The sequence below is a fragment of the Macadamia integrifolia genome, unplaced genomic scaffold, assembly GCF_013358625.1.
Source record: "Macadamia integrifolia cultivar HAES 741 unplaced genomic scaffold, SCU_Mint_v3 scaffold135, whole genome shotgun sequence".
In the NCBI taxonomy this organism is placed as follows: Eukaryota; Viridiplantae; Streptophyta; class Magnoliopsida; order Proteales; family Proteaceae; genus Macadamia; species Macadamia integrifolia.
This window is the reverse complement of record NW_024868172.1, coordinates 571,387-576,876: the sequence shown is the minus strand read 5'-3', so window position 1 is coordinate 576,876 and position 5,490 is coordinate 571,387. Positions and strand designations below refer to the sequence as shown.

Sequence of the window (5,490 nt, the reverse complement as noted above, 5' to 3'; positions counted from 1 at the left end):
AAAAAATTTTAGGAAATTTCTCAAAATTTATTTCTCTCTTCTCTCTCCTCCATCTTAGCACTTTTGGACTCAAAAGATCTCACAATAAATTGTGGGTTTCTCTCTTTTAGGAAAGAGAAAATTGTTACCCTACCTCTCCATTCCCTATAAATACAACTCATGTAAGAGGAGGAGACACAATTCATTCTTCTTCTAGTTTTTTTTTAGTTGCTCTCTATCTCCCTCTCTCACTCTTTGGTTTTAGTTCTTCTCTATTTTTGCTTTAATCACTTTTGTAATAGTTTTTTTTTTTATTTCAATTAATGCAAGTACTCTTTTATTTTTATTCAGTTCTTTTTATGTTTATGATTTATGCAATTGAGTTGTAATTTTTTAAGTTATAGTTCTAGGCTTAGATCTAGGTGACAAGATCATGAGCCGTGGAGCAATTTTTTTTTCAAGTTCAAGCATTGATTCAAGTAAGTAGGCTCCTTCAGTAGTCTTCTCTCCCCCCCTCTCATTCCTTCTTCTGACTACCCTTTCTTTCTTAATTTAGGATTTTTATTTTCAGTCGTTACATTATTGCTATCCCTCTCCCCCAAGGTTCATGGCTAGTGTATGTGTTGGCTTTGCCCCTCCTGGCCATAGAACCATCAATTTATTGCTTTTATTTTAATTGTCTCCCTTTCCCTAAAGCCAAGTAGAGAAACCCTTGTAAGAGTAACTCTCTGGTCAAGTAGGGAAGCTCATATTATGATGCATCCCTCGGGCTAAGTAGAGAAACCTGCTTGTGAGTCTCTCTCTAGCTTTATCCCCTTTCTTTTACTTTATTTTTATTTCAGCATTTTTTTCCTTTATTATTATTTTTTTTAATTGCGTGGGTTGTTTACTTTTAGTTATTTATTTATTTGATTTTAATTGCGTGGCTTGCGTCTTTAAATTCTTAGATGACGAATGGTTAGGACATTATTTTTAGGACGGTAATTAGAATTAGATCACAACCATTAATCAGTTCACTTTCGCATTATTAAAAGAAATAAAAAAATAAAGTGGCTGCTCTCCCTGTGTTCGACCCGTAGCTACACTGATCCGTACGCTTGCGGTTACATTTTAAATAAAAAACAAGTTTTTGGCGCCGTTGCCGGGGAGACAGTTCCATGTTATTTTTCACTTTCTTTTGGTAAATTGGAGTGCTTTGTTTGCTTTGTTTTATATTTTTCCTTTTCTTTTATTGAATTCCTAAGAAGAACAACTTGCAATAATAGTTGTATCAGTGGAGGTCGCCATGCCTCACAGTATGATAAAGACAGGTTTCGCCCTGTAGCAGTACCTCAGGAATTGACCTGAGCAACCCCGGATCCCTGCCGGTAAGCTCCCAAAAAGCAAAAAAAATAAAAAATAAAATAAAAATAAAATAAAAAAATTAAAAAAAAATCAAAAAAATCATCAAAAAGTTTTGCTATCCATTCTTTTGTGCTTGTCTTACTCTAGTTGTGGGTAGTTTTCTATTGCATGAGTGTTAGGTGGGTACATAATACTAAGAATCGGTTAGAAAGAAGAGATCCAACAAGTAGTGACCCTATACGTTTGCTCTCTTTAAAACCCTTCAATATGGGAGACCAACAGCAAAACCCTTCACCTAAATCTTTGAAATATAGGTTCTACCCTGCTAGAACAGCCCAACCTTCCTGCATAGTTCTACCACAAGCCCAGGGCAATAATTTTGAACTCAAATCTCAATACATCACTATGTTGCCCCACTTCCATAGGTTGACCTCTGAGGATGCATATCTATTTCTAAGAGAATTTGAAGAGGTATGTGTTCTAATTAAGATTCAACAGCTTTCTGATGATGCTGTTAAGCTTAGGTTTATCACTTTTGCATTGAAAGACCAAGCTAAGAAGTGGTTGTATGGATTACCCACAAATTCCATAACCTCATGGGAACAGTTCACAGTTGTCTTCCTTAAGAAGTTTTTCCCAACTCACAAGACCAATAAGCTTAGAAGTGATATCCTTCAGTTTAGGCAAAAGCCTAGTGAGTCATTTTCCAAGCTTATGGAGAGATTCAAGGATCTACTCCAAGAATGCCCTCACCATGGCCTAGACCTATGGCATTTATGTCAAATAATTTATGAGGGTATTGATTATCCAACTAAACAAATGATAGAGTCTATGTGCCCTGAGGGATTCACATCCTTTACAGATGAAGGAAAAGCATGGGAATTCTTACTTGACTTAGCTGACAAAACCCGTGAGTGGGAATCAACCCAAGAGAGTGAAAGAACCATAGGAGGAAAAGGATATTTTGTGGATGGGATAGTAGCCAAGGAAGCCCATTTGGATAGCCTAATCAAGAGGATTGAGGCTATTGTTCCTAGAGAGCCATCATCAGTCAATTTGGTTAAGATTTATGCTTGGTGCCAATCCCCTGGACATGTCATAGAAGAATGCCCCAACACCTCTGGTGGCACTTCTAATGATAGTGTTAATGCCTTATACCAGAATAATCCATATAGTAACACCTATAATCCAGGATGGAGAAATCACCCAAATTTCTCTTGGAATCAAGGCAACCAAGCAGGACCTTCCAATTTCTATAATCAGGGTCAACCTGGACCCCAAAGGCCTCCCTTTGTACAATAATCTTTTTTCCAAAATATTTTTCCTAGGTCAAATGTAGGACCTCAGGCGAGTTTTCCTAAGGCCCCTCTTCTATCATCTTATCAGCAACCCCCTAGGTTTACCAATACTGGAGAGGCAAGTAGAATAAGTGACTTGAAAAAAAATATGGCCCTCCTCATGACAAGGCATCAAAATCTTATAAGAGAACTCACTCAAGTTGTCTCAATTATGCGTGAGAGGGAGAAGGGAACTTTACCCAGTCAACCAGAGCCTAACCCTAGGCATCATCAGCCTGTTAGCTCACAAGGACCAACTAATGCACCACTGAATATAGTACAAGGTTAGACCCAACAAGGGCCCTCTAACCAATGTAATGTTTTTTATGCCCTTAGGAGTGGTAGAGAGTACCAACAAAGTGTTTCTAAATCTTCCCCATCTATTGCTCCTATTAACTCTTCTTCAGTTGAGGACACAAGTGTGCCTTTTGTTCCAGGTTCGTCTGATGAACCTAAAGATTTTTCTGAAACTAAAGATGATTTGGTTGAGGAAACCAAAAATGATTCTTTTGAACAGGGGAAAATCCCTAACAGTCCTTATGTTCATCCTGTCCCATTTCCTAATCGCTTGGTAAACAAAAAGAAGACTGCTTCCATGGACAAAATTTTAGAAGTCTTCAAAAAGGTAAAAATGAACATCCCTCTTTTGGATGCCATATCCCAGATCCCCGCCTATGCAAAGGTACTGAAAGATTTGTGTACTCACAAACGTATCACTAGTGTGCCCAAAAAGGCGTTCTTGGCAGGTAACATTAGTTCCATAATTACTCAGCCTATAGCAGCCAAGTATAAGGATCCAGGGAGCCCTACCATATCTTGTGTCATAGGCAACACTTATATTGAGTATGCCTTACTTGACCTTGGCGCAAGTGTGAATCTTTTACCTTACCATGTGTACAAGCAACTAGGATTGGGAGAATTGAAAGCCACTGGAACTACTCTTCAGTTGGCAGATAGGTCTGTTAAGATTCCTAAAGGGATGGTTGAGGATGTCTTACTAAAGGTGGAAGAATTTATTTTCCCTGTTGATTTCATTGTGTTAGATACTAAGCCCTTCTCAACCAAGGATGAGATCCCAATAATTCTAGGAAGACCATTCTTGGCTACCAGTAATGCATTAATCAATTGCCGGAATGGTTTCCTAAGATTATCTTTTGGTAACCAAACTGTTGAGTTTAACATGTTTAGGATTGGCAAGCAACCACATATGGAAGAAGAGATCAATATGCTTGAGGATTTTTTGGATTTTTCTGATGATTTAGTTACCAACTTTGATATTGATTTTGATTCAGAATTCCAAGAGTGTATGGATGAGTTGGATGATGATAGTGAAAATTTCTTTTCTGAAGTCTTGAGTCTTCACACACTTGTGGAGCCCTTAGGACCCCTTTCCAATTCCATTCCCAAACCTTCCATAGTTGAGCCCCCTAAGCTAGATCTTAAGGAGTTGCCATCTAATTTGAGATATGCTTTCCTAGGGCCTGACCAGACTCTTCCTGTAATAATTTCTTCAAATTTGACTTCTAGCCAGGAAGAGGAGTTACTTAAAGTGTTAAAAGATAATAAGGAAGCCCTAGGTTGGACCATGGCTGATATCAAGGTTATAAGCCATTCCATTGTGCAACATCATATACATCTTATGGAGGATTCCAAACCATCAACGGAACCCCAAAGAAGAGCTAACCCAGTGATGATGGAATCTATTAAGAAAGAGATCCTAAAGTGCTTGGATCATGGAATAATTTATCCTATTTCTGACAGCCAATGGGTAAGCCCAGTTCACGTAGTGCCTAAGAAGTCTGGTGTGACTGTAGTTCCTAATGCCAATAATGAGTTGATCCCTACCTGTGTCCAAACTGGATGGCGTGTGTGCATTGACTATAGGAAGTTAAATGCGGCAACCTGGAAGAACCACTTCCTATTGCCATTCATTGACCAGATGTTAGAGAGGTTAGCTGGACATGAATACTATTGCTTTCTTGATGGATATTCCGGCTATAACCAAATCCCAATTGCTTTAGAGGACCAACATAAGACCACTTTTACATGCCCATATGGAACATTTGCTTACAGGCGTATGCCCTTTGGGCTTTGCAATGCCCCTGCTACGTTCCAACGATGCATGATGAGCATTTTTTCTGACATGGTTGAAAATTTCTTAGAAGTATTTATGGATGACTTTTCAATTCATGGGAATTCCTATTCTGAATGTCTTCATCATCTTTCCCTAGTTTTAAAAAGGTGCATATCTAAAAATTTGGTTTTGAATTGGGAGAAATGTCGTTTTATGGTTAAATCTGGTATTGTTTTAGGCCATGTAATATCCAAGGAGGGAATTAAGGTAGATAGAGCCAAAGTGGATTTAATTGATAATTTACCACCTCCTCAATCTGTTAAGGATGTTCGGTCCTTTCTAGGGCATGCAGGCTTCTACAGAAGGTTTATTAAGAACTTTAGTCAGTTAGCCCGACCTCTCACCTCATTACTTGCCAAAGATCAAACTTTTGAGTTTTCTAAAGAGAGCCTAGAATCCTTCAAACAACTTAAGAAGGAGTTGACCAATGCACCCATTGTTCAACCACTTGTTTGGACTGAATCTTTTGAACTGATGTGTGATGCTTCAGATTTTACCATAGGAGCGGTTTTGGATCAAAGGATTAATAAGTTGCCCACTGTCATTTACTATGCTAGTAGGACCTTAAATGATGCACAACTCAATTATACAACCACTGAAAAAGAATTTTTAGCTGTTGTGTTTGCATTAGAAAAGTTTTGGTCTTACTTAGTTGGTTCACATGTGGTGGTGTATACTGATCATTCTGCCCTCAGA

At 38.3% G+C, this 5,490-nt stretch overlaps 1 non-coding gene across 1 annotated transcript; it reads right to left on the bottom strand.

Moving 5' to 3' along the window:
• Positions 1-1,977: 1,977 nt before the first annotated feature.
• LOC122063530 lies at positions 1,978-2,084 on the bottom strand. The gene has a single exon (XR_006135376.1). It is a non-coding gene; the product is annotated as a small nucleolar RNA R71 (small nucleolar RNA).
• Positions 2,085-5,490: the final 3,406 nt, after the last annotated feature.